General features: G+C 42.6%; 4 non-coding genes across 4 annotated transcripts; all 4 read right to left on the bottom strand.

The window, feature by feature from the left end:
- On the bottom strand, window positions 1-72 carry TRNAP-UGG (transfer RNA proline (anticodon UGG)). The gene has a single exon. It is a non-coding gene; the product is annotated as a tRNA-Pro (tRNA).
- Window positions 73-4,096: 4,024 nt separating this feature from the next.
- TRNAP-UGG (transfer RNA proline (anticodon UGG)) lies at window positions 4,097-4,168 on the bottom strand. Its single transcript has one exon. It is a non-coding gene; the product is annotated as a tRNA-Pro (tRNA).
- Window positions 4,169-8,257: 4,089 nt separating this feature from the next.
- On the bottom strand, window positions 8,258-8,329 carry TRNAP-UGG (transfer RNA proline (anticodon UGG)). Its single transcript has one exon. It is a non-coding gene; the product is annotated as a tRNA-Pro (tRNA).
- A 5,617-nt stretch (window positions 8,330-13,946) lies between these two features.
- Window positions 13,947-14,018, bottom strand: TRNAP-UGG (transfer RNA proline (anticodon UGG)). Its single transcript has one exon. It is a non-coding gene; the product is annotated as a tRNA-Pro (tRNA).
- Between the last annotated feature and the right edge of the window lie 2,315 nt (window positions 14,019-16,333).

The following is a 16,333-nucleotide window of genomic DNA, read 5'->3' as shown; positions in this document are numbered from 1 at the left end:
GGACCTGTCCGGGATTTGAACCCGGGACCTCCTGCACCCAAAGCAGGAATCATACCCCTAGACCAACAGGACAATGTCTTTGACATTTTGTCTTATCCATAAATGATTATTTGGTGTTTCTGGGATCCAAACCTGGAACCTGTTGCACATGATACAGTAATTTCACCACTAAAACAATCACTTTTACTGGTTCATAGCTTCGTTTTACTTTAGATAAGATCTATTTTCATGAAAGCCATAAAAGGCAGTAATTTATTTAAAAGAATCTCGGGCCTGTCCGGAAGTTGAACCCAAGACCTCCCGCACCCTAAGTGAGAATCCTGCTACGAGACCAACAGGCCAGGAGAAGCAGAAGAAGCCCCAGTGTGCTGACATTCCCTAGAGCGTCACAGCCCTACTGTGTCCCGGAGCTGAGATCGGCTGGCGTCAGCAACCTACCGATATAGGGCTGGCTATCATATTTCATCATTATGCATATTAGACTTCATACTGCCATTCACGCGTGCAATAGAACAATTCAGTAGATGGTTGTTGTTGTTGGCGATATTGGTGATGTAGCTCGTGGTCAGTGGAGGTGGTAGTGGTGTTGAAATTTGGTTGTTGTTGATGGTGGTGATGTTGGTGCTGTTGATAGTACCCAGTGTAATGCTGCTACTGCGGATGACGGTAGTGAAGCTGCTATTGATGATGGCGGTAGTGCTGTTACTGCTGCTGTATCTCTTGTTGATGATAGTGGTAGTGCATTTGCTGCTGCTGCATCTGTTGTTGATGATGTTGGTAGCGCTGTTACTGCTCCTGCATATGCTGTTATTGGTGGTGATAGTGCTGGTACTGCTGCTGCATCTGTTGTTGATGATAGTAATCATTGCTGCTGCTTATGGTGTTGACAGTGGTGATAGTGATGTTCCTGCTGCTGCATTTGTTGTTGATGATGGTGGTGGTGCTGTTACTGCTGCTGCCTCTGTTATCGATGACGGTGGTAGTGCTGTTACCGCTGCTGCATCTGTTGTTGATGATGGTGGTAGTGCTGTTGCTGCTGCTGCATCGGTTGTTGATGATGGTTGTGGTGCTGTTATTGATGCTGCATCTGTTCTTGATGATGGCGGTAGTGCTGTTACTGCTGCTGCATCTAATGATGATGATAATGGTAGTGCTGTTACTGCTACTGCATCTGTTGTTGATGATGGTGGTAGTGCTGTTACTGCTGCTGTTTCTGTTCTTGATGATGGAGGTACTGCTCTTACTGTTGTTGATGATGGCGAGTGCTGATATTGCTGGTGCATCTGTTGTTGATTATCTCGGTAGTGCTGTTACTACTGCTGCATCTGTTGCTGATAATTGTGGAAGTGCTGTTACTGCTGCCGCACCTGTTGTTGATGATTGTGGGAGTTCTGTTACTGCTACTGCATCTGTTGTTGATGATAGTGGTAATGCTCTTACTGCTGCTGCAACTGTTGTTGATGATGATGGTAGTGCAGTTACTGATGTTGCATCTGTTGATGATAGTGATAATCCTCTTATTGCTGCTACTTATGTTGTTGATAGTGGTGATAGTGCTGTTACTGCTGCTGCATCTAATGATGATGATGATGGTAGTGCTGTTACTGCTACTGCATCTGTTGTTGATGACGGTGGTGGTGCTGTTACCGCTGATGCATCTGTTGTTGATGATGGTGGTAATGATCCTATTGCTGCTGCTTATGGTGTTGATTGTGGTGATAGTTCTGTTACTGCTGTTGCGTCTGTTGTTTATGATAGTGGTAGTGCTCTTACTGCTGTTTAATCTGTTTTTGATGATGGTGATAGTGCTGTTCCTGCTGCTTCATCTGTTCTTGATGATGGTTGTTCTGTTACTGCTGCTGCTTCTGTTGTTAATGATGTCGGTAGTGCTGTTACCGCTGATGCATCTGTTGTTGATGATGGTGGTAGTGGTGTTGCTCCTGCGGCATCAATTGTTGATGATGATAGTGATGCTGTTGTTGCTGTTGATTCTGTTGTTTGTGATGGCGGTAGTGATGTCACTGCTGCTGCATCTGTTGTTGATGATGGTGGTAGTGCTGTTACTGCTGCTGCATCTCTTGTTGATGATGGTGGTAATGCTGTTACTGCTTTTTCATCTCTTGTTGATGCTGGTGATAGTGCTGTTACTGCTGTTGCTTCTGTTGTTGTTGATGATTGTGATGGTGCTGTTACCGTTGGTGCATCTGTTGTTGAGGAAGGCGGCAGTGCTTTTAATGCTGGTGCATCTGTTGTTGATGATGGCGGTAGTGCTGTTACTGCTACTGCATCTTTCATTGATGATGGTGGTAGTGCTGTTACTGCTGCTGTTTCTGTTTTTGATGATGGAGGTACTGCTCTTACTGTTGTTGATGATGGCTAGTGCTGATATTGCTGGTGCATCTGTTGTTGATGATCTCGGTAGTGCTGTTACTGCTACTGCATCTGTTGTTGATAATAGTGGTAATTCTCTTTCTGCTGCTGCAACTGTCGTTGTTGATGATGGTAGTGCTGTTACTGCTTCTGCATCTGTTGATGATAGTGATAATCCTATTACTGCTGCTGCTTATGTTGTTGATAGTGGTGATAGTGCTGTTACTGCTGCTGTATCTGTTGTTGTTGATGGTGGTAGTCCTGTTACTGCTGTTGCATCAGTTGTTGATGATGGTGGTAGTGTTATTACTGCTGCTGCATCTGTTGTTGATGCTTCTTTATCTTTTGATCATTTTGTTTGTGCTGACGTCGCTCCTATCATTTCTTTTGTAACTATTATTATTTCTGCTATTTCTATATTGCTTATACTGTCAATGCTGTTGCTGTTTTGATTACTATCAACGCTGTTTCAAAAGCTTCGTTTGTTGATACTCTGTTACTGCTGTCTATGCTATTAGGATTGCTGTTGCTGTTGTTCTTGTTATTGATGTCATCTATTAATGTTGCTGTTTCTAATCTTAAAGGTGCTCCTGCTATTGCTGTTGCTGCTCTTAATACTGCTATTCCCACTGCTGTTGCTACCGCTATTGCTGGTACTATTGTTGTTGCCGCTGCTATTTCTACTGCTGTGTTTTTGCGTTTGCTGTTGTTGCTGCATTTGCTTTCGTTGTCATGCTTCTTACACTACTGAGTATTTTAGGGAATATATACGACAGACTACTTCAACACCAAATGATTAACACTTCCATATTCCCTTATATCTTTATTACGTAGGTCTGTATCCTCAACATAGCACATTATAACAATTTTCAACACAAAGTTTGCTCATTATTCTTAACACAGTGACACTCCTCATAATTTATGAATCATGCGTCTCGTAAGTGCATTTGCAAGCATCGTCTCATCAGTAGATTATATGGCATAAAAAGTCACAGGCAAGCACAGAAGTTTTACTTTTGTCTTGGGTGCGACATTTCCCCAGCTTTGTCTAAACAAACAAAAGGAAGATGACCACCTTAAATTACTCTTGCAAAGGCGAAATTATCATCAAATTATATAAATGAAATGATACGTGAATTTATACTCGAGTTGGTTGGTTCTTATGGTTTTAGCCACATTATCTATTATGGTCGTTCACGCCATCAACGTCAACTTACATCCAACACCTTCTTCAAGTGTTCTGGATAATTCTACACACACACACACACACACACACACACACACACACACACACAGAAATATACAAACACACAACACACACCACCAAGACATACACACAAACACACTCACACACACACACACACACACACACACACACACACACACACACACGTCTGAAAGAACTCAAATAAAAATAATCACGTATGAAAACACACATAAAGACATCCATGAAAGGTCACGTACATGAAGAAATTGTACACACACACGCAAAAAGACAAATAAATACCACATCCCTGTCTGACAAATTGCCAGATGTCTCCAGATTTTCAAATGGAACTACCAACCAATGATCCCATAATAAAAATAAAATATGGTCTTAACATTCTGATAATTTGGTCATTAGGTCTGAGACGCGAGTCATGGCAGTATTGACGAGCTGACAGGCTCATCATGACGGTTGAGAAATTGAATAATTAAGTAATAAGATTACAAATATATAATAGACGGGTCTGTCCGGGATTTGAACCCGGGACCTCCTGCACCCAAAGCAGGAATCATACCCCTAGACCAACAGACCAATGTCTTTGACAATTTGTCTTATCCATAAATGATTAGTTGGTGTTTCTGGGATCCAAACCTGGAACCTATTGCACATGATACAGTAATTCCGCCACTAAAACAACCACTTTTACTGGTACATAGCTTCGTTTTACTTTAGACAAGATCTATTTTCATGAAAGCCATTAAAGTCAGTAATTTATTTAAAAGAATCTCGGGCCTGTCCGGAAGTTGAACGCAGGACCTCCTGCACCCTAAGTGAGAATCCTACTACGAGACCAATAGGCCAAGAGAAGCAGAAGAAGCCCCCGTGTGCTGACATTCCCTAGAGCGTCACAGCCCTACTGTGTCCCGCAGCTGACACCGGCTGGCGTCAGCAACCTACCGATATAGGGCTGGCTATCATATTTCATCATTATGCATATTAGACTTCATACTGCCATTCACGCGTGCAATAGAACAATTCAGTAGATGGTTGTTGTTGTTGGCGGTATTGGTGATGTAGCTCGTTGTTAGTGTAGGTGGTAGTGGTGATGGAGGTGGTTGTTGTTGGTGGTGGTGATGTTGGTGCTGTTGATAGTGCCCAGTGTAATGCTGCTGCTGCGGATGACGGTAGTGAAGCTGCTATTGATGATGGCGGTAGTGCAGTTAATGCTGCTGTATCTCTTGTTGATGATAGTGGTAGTGCTTTTGCTGCTGCTGCATCTGTTGTTGATGATGTTGGTAGCGCTGTTACTTCTCCTGCATATGCTGCTATTGGTGGTGATAGTGCTGGTACTGCTGCTTCATCAATTGTTGTTGATGATAGTGGTAGTGCTCTTACTGCTGCTACATCTGTTGTTGATGCTGGTGGTAGTGCTATTACTGCTGATGCATCTGTTGTTGATGATGGTGGTATTGCTGTTACTGCTGCTGCTTCTGTTATCAATGATGGTGGTAGTGCTGTTACCGCTGCTGCATCTGTTGTTCATGATGGTGGTAGTGCTGTTGCTGGTGCTGCATCGGTTGTTGATGATGGTTGTGGTGCTGTTATTGATGCTACATCTGTTCTTGATGATGGCGGTAGTGCTGTTACTGCTGCTGCATCTAATGATGATGATGATGGTAGTGCTGTTACTGCTACAGCATCTGTTGTTGATGATGGTGGTAGTGCTGTTACTGCTGATGTTTCTGTTCTTAATGATGGATGTACTGCTCTTACTGTTGTTGATGATGGCGAGTACTGAATATTGCTGATGCATCTGTTGTTGATGATCACGGTATTGCCGTTACTGCTGTTGCATTTGTTGCTGGTGATGGTGGAAGCACTATTACTGATGCTGAACCTGTTGTTGATGATGGTGGTAGTGTTGTTACTGCTACTGCATCTGTTGTTGATGATAGTGGTAATGTTCTTATTGCTGCTACAACTGTTGTTGATGATGATGGTAGTGCTGTTACTGATGTTACATCTGTTGATGATAGTGATAATCCTCTTATTGCTGCTTCTTATGTTGTTGATAGTGGTTATAGTGCTATTACTGTTGCTGCATCTAATGATGATGATGATGGTAGTGATGTTACTGTTACTGCATTTGTTGTTGACGACGGTGGTGGTGCTGTTATTGCTTATGCATATGTTGTTGATGATGGTGGTAGTGATCTTATTGCAGCTGCTTATGGTGTTGATGGTTGTGATAGTTCTGTTGCTGCTATTGCGTCTGTTGTTTATAATAGTGGCAGTGCTCTTACTGCTGTTTAATCTGCTTTGGATGATGATGATAGTGCTGTTACTGCTGCTTCATCTGTTCTTGATGATGGTGGTCGTGCTGTTACTGCTGCTGCTTCTGTTGTTGATGATGTCGGTAGTGCTGTTACCGCTGATGCATCTGTTGTTGATGATGGTGGTAGTGCTGTTGCTGCTGCGCCATCAATTGTTGATGATGATGGTGGTGCTGTTATTGCTGTTGCTTCTGTTGTTTATGATGGCGGTGGTGATGTCACTGCTGCTGCATCTGCTGTTGATGATAGTGGTAATGCTGTTACTGCTGCTGCATCTCTTGTTGATGATGGTGATGGTGCTGTTACGGTTGGTGCATCTGTTCTTGATGAAGGCGGTAGTGCTGTCAATACTGGTGCATCTGTTGTTGATGATGGCGGTAGTGCTGTTACTACTACTGCATCTTTTATTGATGATGGTGGTAGTGCTGTTGCTGCTGCTGTTTCTGTTCTTGATGATGGAGGTACTGCTCTTAATGTTGTTGATGATGGCGAGTGCTGATATTTCTGGTGCATTTGTTGTTGATGATCTCGGTAGTGCTGTTACTGCTACTGCATCTGTTGTTGACAATAGTGGTAATGCTCTTACTGCTGCTGCAACTGTTGTTGATGATGATTGTAGTGCTCTTACTGTTGAATATGTCGATGATAGTGATAATCCTCTTATTGCTGCTGCTTATGTTGTTGATAGTGGTGATAGTGCTGTTACTGCTGATGTATTTGTTGTTGTTGATGGTTGTAGTCCTGTTACTGCTATTGCATCAGTTGTTAATGATGGTGGTAGTGCTATTACTGCTGCTGCATCTGTTGTTGATGCTTCTTTATCTTTTGATAATTTTGTTTGTGCTAACGTCGCTCCTAATATTTCTTTTGTAACTATTCTTATTTCTGCTATTTCTATAATGCTTATACTGTCAATACTACAGCTGTTTTGATTACTATCAACGCTGTTTCAAACGATACGTTTGTTGATACTCTGTTACTGCTGTCTATGCTATTATGATTGCTGTTGCTGTTGTTGTTATTGATGTCATCTATTAATGTTGCTGTTTCTGATCTTAAAGCTGCTGCTGCTATTGCTGTTGCTGCTTTAATACTACTATTCCCACTGCTGTTGCTACCGCTATTGCAGGTATTATTGTTGATGCCGCTGCTATTTCTACTGCTGTGTTGTTGCGTTTGCTGTTGTTGCTGCATTTGCTTTCGTTGTCATGCTTCTTACACTACTGAGTATTTTAGGGAATATATACGAGAAACTACTTCAACACCAAATGATTAACACTTCCATATTCCCTTATCTCATTATCACATGGGTCTGTAACCTCAATAAAGCACATTATACGAATTTTCAACACAAAGTTTATTCATTATTCATAACACAGCTACACTCCTCATAATTGCATGAATCATGCGTCTCGTAAGTGCATTTGCAAGCATCGTTTCATCAGAAGATTATATAGCATAAAAAGTCATAGGCAAGCACAGCAGTTTTACTTTTGTCTTGGGTGCGACATTTCCCCAGCTTTGTCTAAACAAGCAAAAGCAAGATGACCACCTTATATTACTCTTGTAAAGGCGAAATTATCATCAGATTATATAAATGAAATGAGACGTGAATTTATACTCGAGTTGGTTGGTTCTTATGGTTTTAGCCACATTATCTATTATGGTCGTTCAGGCCATCAACGTCAAGTTACATGTAACACCTTATTCATGTGTTCTGGATAATTCTACACACACACACACACACACACACACACACACACACACACACACACACACACACACACACACACACACACATACACACACACACATACACACACACACACACACATATAACACACACACACACACACACACACACACACACACATACACACACACACACACACACACACACACACACACATACACACACACACACACACACACACACACACACACACACACACACACACACACACACACACACACACACACACACACACACACACACACACACACAAATACACACACGGCCGCAAGAACTCAAATAAAAATAATCACGCATAAAAGCTCACATAAAGACATTCGTGAAAGTCCACGTACATTGAGAAATTGTACACACACACACAAAAAGACAAACAAATACCACATCCGTTTCTGACAAACTGCCAGATGTCTCCAGATCTTTACATGGAAGTACCAACCAATGATCCCATGATAAGAAATATGGTCTTGACATTCTGATAACTTGCTCATAGGGGATTCAGACGCATGTTATGGTGGCATTGACGAGCTGACAGGCTCATCATGACGGTTGAGAAGTTGAATAATTAAGTAATAAGATTACAAATATATAATAGACGGGCCTGTCCGGGATTTGAACCCGGGACCTCCTGCACCCAAAGCAGGAATCATACCCCTAGACCAACAGGCCAATGTTTCTGACAATTTGTCTTATCCATAAATGATTAGTTGGTGTTTCTGGGATCCAACCCTGGAACCTGCTGCACACGATACAGTAATTTCAACACTAAAACAACCAGTTTTACTGGTACATAGCTTCGTTTTACTTTAGATAAGATTTATTTTCATGAAGGCCATAAAAGTCAGTAATTTATTCAAAAGAATCTCGGGCTTGTCCGGAAGTTGAACACAAGACCTCCCGCACCCTAAGTGAGAATCCTACCACGAGACCAGCATGCCAGAAGAAGCAGAAGAAGCCCCCGTGTGCTGACATTCCCTAGAGCGTCAGCAGCCCTACTGTATTCCGCAGCTGACACCAGCTGGAGTCAGCAACCTACCGATATAGGGCTGGCTATCATATTTCATCATTATGCATATTAGACTTCATAGTGCCATTAACGCGTGCAATACAACAATTCAGCAGATGATTGTTGTTGTTGGCGGTATTGGTGATGTAGCTCGTTGTTAGTGGAGGTGGTAGTGGTGTTGGAGATGCTTGTTGTTGGTGGTGGTGATGTTGGTGGTGTTGATAGTGCCCAGCGTAATGCTGCTGCAGCGGGTGACTGTAGTGAAGCTGCTATTGATGATGGTGGTAGTGCTGTTACTGCTGCTGTATCTCTTGTTGATGATAAGGGTAGTGTTGCTGCTGCTACTACATCTGTTGTTAATGATAGTGATAGCGCTGTTACTGCTGCTGCATATGCTGTTATTGGTGGTGATAGTGCTGGTACTGCTGCTGCATCTGTTGTTGATGATAGTGGTAATGCTATCATTGCTGCTGCTTATGGTGTTGACGGTGGTAATAGTGATGTTCTTGCTGCTGCATTTGTTGTTGATGATGGTGGTAGTGCTGTTACTGCTGTTCCATCTGTTGTTGATGCTGCTGGTAGTGCTTTTACTGCTGATACATCTGTTGTTGATGATGGTGGTAGTGCTGTTACTGGTACTGACTCTGTTATCGATGATGGTGGTAGTGCTGTTACCGCTGCTGCATCTGTTGGTGATGATTGTGGTAGTGCTGTTACTGCTGCTGCATTGGTTGTTGATGATGGTTGTGGTGCTGTTATTGCTGCTGCATATCTTCTTGATGATGGCGGTAGTGCTGTTACTGCTGCTGCATCTAATGATGATGATGATGGTAGTGCTGTTACTGCTACTGCATCTGTTGTTGATGATTGTGGTAGTGTTGTTACTGCTGCTCTTTCTGTTTTTGATAATGGATGTACTACTCCAACTGTTGTTGATGATGGCGAGTGCTGATATTGCTGGTGCATCTGTTGTTTATGATCTCGGTAGTGCTGCTACTGCTGCTGCATCTGTTGCTGGTGATGGTGGTAGTGCTGTTACTGCTACTGCATCTGTTGTTGATGATAGTGGTAATGGTCTTACTGCTGCACCAACTGTTGTTGATGATGATGGTAGTGCTGTTACTGCTGTTGCATCTATTGATGATAGTGATAATCCTCTTATTGCTGCTGCTTATGATGTTGATAGTGGTGATAGTGCTGTTACTGCTGCTGCATCTAATGATGATGATGATAGTAGTGCTGTTACTGCTACTGATGACGATGATGGTGCTGTTACTGCTGATGCATCTGTTGTTGATGATGGTGGTAATGATCTTATTGCTGCTGCTTATATGGTTGATAGTGGTGATAGTTCTGTTACTGCTGCTGCCTCTGTTGTTTATGATAGTGGTAGTGCTCTTACTGCTTTTTAATCTGCTTTTGATGATGGTGATAGTGTTGTTCCTGCTGCTTCATCTGTTCTTAATGATGGTGGTGGTGCTGTTACTGCTGCTGCTTCTGTTGTTGATGATGTCGGTAGTGCTGTTACCGCTGATGCATCTGTTGTTGATGATGGTGGTAGTGCTGTTGCTGCTGCGGCATCAATTGTTGATGATGATGGTGGTGCTGTTATTGCTCTTGCTTCTGTTGTTTGTGATGGTGGTAGTGATGTCACTGCTGCTGCATCTGTTGTTGATGATGGTGGTAGTGCTGTTCTTGCTGCTGCATCTGTTATTGGTGATGGTGGTAATGCTGTTACTGCTGCTGCATCTCTTGTTCATGATGGTGATAGTGCTGTTACGGATGCTGCTTTTGTTGTTGATGATGGTGGTGGTGCTGTTACTGTTGCTGTATCTGTTGTTGATGATAGCGTAGTGCTGTTACTCTTGCTGCTTCCGTTGTTGATGATGATGGTAGTGCTGTTACTGCTGCTGTATCTGTTGTCGATGATAGTGGTAATGCTCTTATTGCTGCTGCTTATGGTGTTGATGGTGGTGATAGTGCTGTTACGGATGATGAATCTGTTTTTGATGGTGATATTCATGTTCCTGCTGCTGCAACTGTTGTTGATGATGGTGATAGCGCTTGTACTCTAATTACATCTGTTGTTGCTGATAGTGATAGTGCTATCACGGCTGGTTCATCTGTTGTTCATTATGGCAGTAGTGTGTTACTGCTGCTGTATCTGTTAATAATGGTGGTATTGCTGTTACTGCTGGTGCATCTCTTCTTGACGATGGCGGTAGTGCTGTTACTGCTCCTGCATCTGTTGGTGATGATGGTGGTAGTGCTGTTACTGCTGCGGCATCTTTTGTTGATGATGGTGGTAGTGCTGCTACTGCTGCTTATCTCTCTTTGATGATGGTGATAGTGCTCTTACTTCTATTGCATCTGCTGTTGACGATAGAGATGGTGCCGTTACCGATGGTGCATTTCTTGTTGATGATGGCGGTAGTGCTGTTAATGCTGGTGCATCTATTGTTGAAGATGGCGGTAGTGCTGTTACTGGTGCTGCATCTGTTGTTGATGATAGTGGTAATGATGTTATTGCTGCTGCATCTTTTGTTGATGATGGTGGTAGTGCCGTTACTGCTGCTGCATATGTTGTTGATTATGGAGGTAGTGGTCTTACTGTTGTCGATGATGGGGATAGTGCTGATACTACTGGTGCATCTCTTGTTGATGATCTGGGTAGTGCTGTTACTGGTGCTGCATCTGTTACTAGTGATGGTGGTCGTGCTGTTACTGCTGCTGCATCTGTGGTTGATGATGGTGGTAGTGCTGTTACTGCTACTGCATCTGTTGTTGAAGATAATGGTACTGATCTTTTTGCTACTGCAACTGTTGCTGATGATGATGGTAGTGCTGTTACTGCTGCTGCATCTGTTGTTGATGATGGAGGTGGTGCAGTTACTGATAGTGCAACTCTTCTTGACGATGGCGGTAGTGATGTTACTTCTCCTGCATCTGTTAGTGATGATGGTGGTAGTGCTGTTAATGCTGCTGCATCTCTTGTTGATGGTGGTGGTAGTGCTGTTATTACTTCTTCATCCCTATTTGATGATGGTGATAGTGCTCTTACTGCTGTTGCATCTGTTGTTGACGATAGAGATTGTGCCGTTACCGATGGTGCATTTGTTGTTGATGATGGCGGTAGTGGTGTTAATGCTGGTGCATCTATTGTTCAAGATGGCGGTAGTGCTGTTACTGCTGCTGCATCTCTTGTTGATGATAGTGGTAATGATCTTATTGCTGCTGCATCTCTTGTTGATGATGGTGGTAGTGCCATTACTGCTGCTTTATCTGTTGTTGATGATGGAGGTAGTGCTCTTACTGTAGTTGATGATGGGGATAGTGCTGATACTGCTGGTGCATCTCTTGTTGATGATCTCGGTAGTGCTGTTACTGCTGCTGCATCTGTTGATGGTGATGGTGGTCGTGCTGTTACTGCTGTTGCATATGTGGTTGATGATGGTGGTAGTGCTGTTACTGCTACTGCATCTGTTGTTGAAGATAATGGTACTGCTATTTTTGCTACTGCAACTGTTGTTGATGATGATGGTAGTGCTGTTACTGCTGCTGCATCTGTTGTTGATGATAGTGATTGCTACTCCTTATGTTGTTGAATGTGGTGATACTGCTGTTATTGCTGCTGTATGTGTTGTCGATGATAGTGATAATTCTCTTATTGCTGCTGCTTCTGTTGTTGATAGTGGTGATAGTGCTGTTACTGCTGCTGTATCTGTTATTGATGATGGTGGCAGTGCTGTTACTGCTGCTGCATCAGTTGTTCATGATGGTGGTAGTGCTATTACTGCTGCTGCATCTGTTGTTGATGCTTCATTATCTTTTGATCATTTTGTTTTTGCTTCCATTACTACTATCATTTCTTTTGTAGCTATTCTTATTTCTCCTGATTTCTATATTGCTGATACTGTCATTGCTGCTGCTGTTTTGATTAGTATTAACGCTGTATCAAATGCTTCTTTGTTGATACTCTGTTGCTACTGTTTATTCTATCATTATTGTTGTTGCTGTTGCTGTTATTATTGATACATCTATTAATGCTGCTGTTGCTGATGTTAAAGCTGCTGCTGCTCTTGCTGTTCCTGATCTTGATACTACTATTCCCACTGCTGTTGCTATCGCCAGTGCTGCTACTATTGGTGTTGCCCCTGCTATTTATTCTTCTGTTGTTTTTGCGTTTGTTGTTGTTGCTGCATTTGCTTTCGTTGTTTTGCTTCTTACACTACTGAGTATTGTAGGGAATATATACGACAGACTACTTCAACACCAGATGATTAACAATCCCATATTACCTTATATCATTATTACGTAAGTCTGTAACCTCAATATAAGATATTGTATCAATTTTCAACACCAAGTTTGCTCATTATTCTTAACACAGCGACACTCCTCATAATTGCTTGAATCATGCGTCTCGTAAGTGCATTTGCAAGCATCGTTTCAGCATAAAAGCCACAGACAAGCACAGCGGTTTTACGTTTGCCTTGGGTGCGGCATTTCCCCAGCTTTGCCTGATTTTATATGTACTAAACAAGCGAAAGGAAGATGACCGCCTTATATTACTGTTGTAAAGGCGAAATTATCATTAAATTATCTAAATGAACTGAGACGTGAATTTATCCTTAGCTTGGTTGGTTCTTATGGTTTTAGGCAAATATCTATTCGGGTCGTTCAGGCCATCAACGTCAAGCTACATCCACGAATCAAAATATCTTGTTCACCTTCTTCATGTATTCTGGATAATTCTATACACACACACACACACACACACACACACACACACACACACACACACACACACACATACACAAACATACACACACACACACATACACACACACACACACACACTCACAACACACACACACACACACACACACACACACACACACACACACATACACACACATACAAACACACACACACACACACACAAACACAGACGTTTGCAAGAACTCAAATATGAATAATCACGCATAAAAACACACATAAAGACATCCATGAAAGTCCATGTACATGAAGAAATTCGACAAAACTACAAAAACACAAACACAGACCACATCCATGTCTGACAAACTGCCAGATGTCTCCAGATCTTCACATGGAAGTACCAACTAATGATCCCATAATAAAGAAATATGGTCTTAACATTCTGATAATTTGGTCATAAAGGTCTCAGACGTGTGTCATGGCGGTATTGACGAGCTGACAGGCTCATCATGACGGTTGAGAATTTGAATAATTAAGTAATAAGATTACAAATATATAATGGACGGGCCTGTCCGGGATTTGAACCCGGGGCCTCCTGCACCCAAAGCAGGAATCATACCCCTAGACCAACAGGCCAATGTCTTTGACAATTTGTCTTATCCATAAAGGAGTAGTTGGTGTTTCTGGGATCCAAACCTGGAACCTTTGCACATGATACAGTAATTTCACCACTAAAAGAACTAGTTTTACTGGTACACCGTTTCGTTTTACTTTAGATAAGATCTATTTTCATGAAAGCCATAAAAGTCAGTAATCTATTCAAAAGAACCTGGGGCCTGTCTGGAAGTTGAAACCAAGGCCTCCCGCACCCTAAGTGAGAATCCTACCACGGGATCAACCGGCCAGGAGAAGCAGAAGCCCCCGTGTGCTGACATTCCGTAGAGCGTCAGCAGCCCTACTGTGTCCCGCAAGTGACACCGGCTGGCGTCAGCAACCTACCGATATAGGGCTGGCTATCATATTTCATCATTATGCATATTAGACTTCATAGTGCCATTCACGCGTGCAATACAACAATTCAGCAGATGATTGTTGTTGTTGGCGGTATTGGTGATGTAGCTCGTTGTTAGTGGAGGTGGTAGTGGTGTTGGAGATGCTTGTTGTTGGTGGTGGTGATGTTGGTGGTGTTGATAGTGCCCAGCGTAATGCTGCTGCAGCGGGTGACGGTAGTGAAGCTGCTATTGATGATGGTGGTAGTGCTGTTACTGCTGCTGTATCTCTTGTTGATGATAGTGGTAGTGCTTTTGCTGCTACTGCATCTGTTGTTGATGATAGTGGTAGCGCTGTTACTGCTGCTGCATATGCTGTTATTTGTGGAGATAGTGCTGGTACTGCTGCTGCATCTGTTGTTGATGATAGTGGTAATACTCTCATTGCTGCTGCTTATGGTACTGACAGTGATGTTACTGCTGCTGCATTTGTTTTGATGATGGTGGTAGTACTGTTATTGCTGCTCCATCTGTTATTTGATGCTGGTGGTGGTGCTATTACTGCTGAATCATCTGTTGTTAATGATGGTGGTAGTGCTGTTACTGCTGCTGCTTCTGTTATCGATGATGGTGGTAGTGCTGTTACCGCTGCTCATCTATTGTAGATGATGGGGGTAGTGCCGTTACAGATGCTGCATCGGTTGTTGACAATGGTTGTGGTGCAGTTATTGCTACTGCATCTGTTCTTGATGATGATGGTAATGCTATTACTACTGCTGCATCTGTTCTTGATGATGGTGGTAGTGCTGTTACTGCTGATGCATCTGTTATTGATGATGGTGATAGTGCTGTAACTACTTTTCCATCTGTTGTTGATGAAGGTGATAGTGCTCTTACGGCTGCTGCATCTGTTATCGATGATGGTGATGCTGCTGTTACTGTTGCTGCAGTAGTTGTTGTTAATGATGGGATTAGTGATTTTACTGCTGCTGCTTCTGTTGTTGGTGATGGTGGTAGTGCTGTTACTGCTGCTGCATCACTTGTTGATGATGGTGGTAATGCTCCTACTGCTGCTGCTTATGATGTTGATCGTGGTGATAATGCTGTTACGGCTGCTGCATCTATTGTTCATGATGGTGATAGTGTTGTCACTGTTTGTGTATCTGCTGTTGATGATGGTAGTGGTGCTCTTACTTCTGTTGCATCTGTTGTTGATAAGGGCGTTAGTGCTGCTACTGCTGATGGATCTGTTACTGTTGATGATGGTAGTGCGGTTACTGTTATGTCATCTGTTGTTGATGATAGTAGTGATGCTGTTATTGCTGCTGCATCGTTTGTTGATGATGATGGTAGTGCTGTTACTGCTGCGGCATTTGTTGTTGATGATGGTGGTAATGCTCGTAATGCCGCTGCTAATAGTGTTGATGATGGTGATACTGATGTTACTGCAGCTGCGTTTGTTGTTCATAATGGCAGTAGTGCTGTTACTTCTATTACTTCTGTTGTTATGGATGGTAATAGTGCTGTTACTGATGCTGCATCTGTGTCTGATGATGGTGGTGGTGATGCTACTGCTGCTGCATATGTTGTTAACGATTGTTGCAGTGCCTGTTACCACTACTGCATCTGTTGTTCATAATTGCATTAGTGCTGTTAGTGCTTCTGCATCTGCTTTTGATGTTGATGGTGGTGCTGTTACTGCTGCTTCATCTGTTGTTGATGATAATGTTTCTACTGTTACTCCTCTTGCATCTGTTGTTGATGATGTGTTAGTGCTTTTACTGCTACTGTGTCTGTTGTTGATGACGGTGGTGGTGCTGTTACTGATGATGCATATGTTGCTGATGATGGTTGTAATGATCTTATTGCTGCTGCTTATGGTTTTGATGGTGTTGATAGTCTTGTTACTGCAGCTGTGCCTGTTGTTTCTGATATTGGCAATGCTGTTACTGCTGTTTAATC

The sequence above is a fragment of the Panulirus ornatus genome, chromosome 38, assembly GCF_036320965.1.
Source record: "Panulirus ornatus isolate Po-2019 chromosome 38, ASM3632096v1, whole genome shotgun sequence".
Taxonomy (NCBI): Eukaryota; Metazoa; Arthropoda; class Malacostraca; order Decapoda; family Palinuridae; genus Panulirus; species Panulirus ornatus.
The sequence above is the reverse complement of the archived record's forward strand: the minus strand, read 5'-3'. Positions and strand labels throughout refer to the sequence as shown.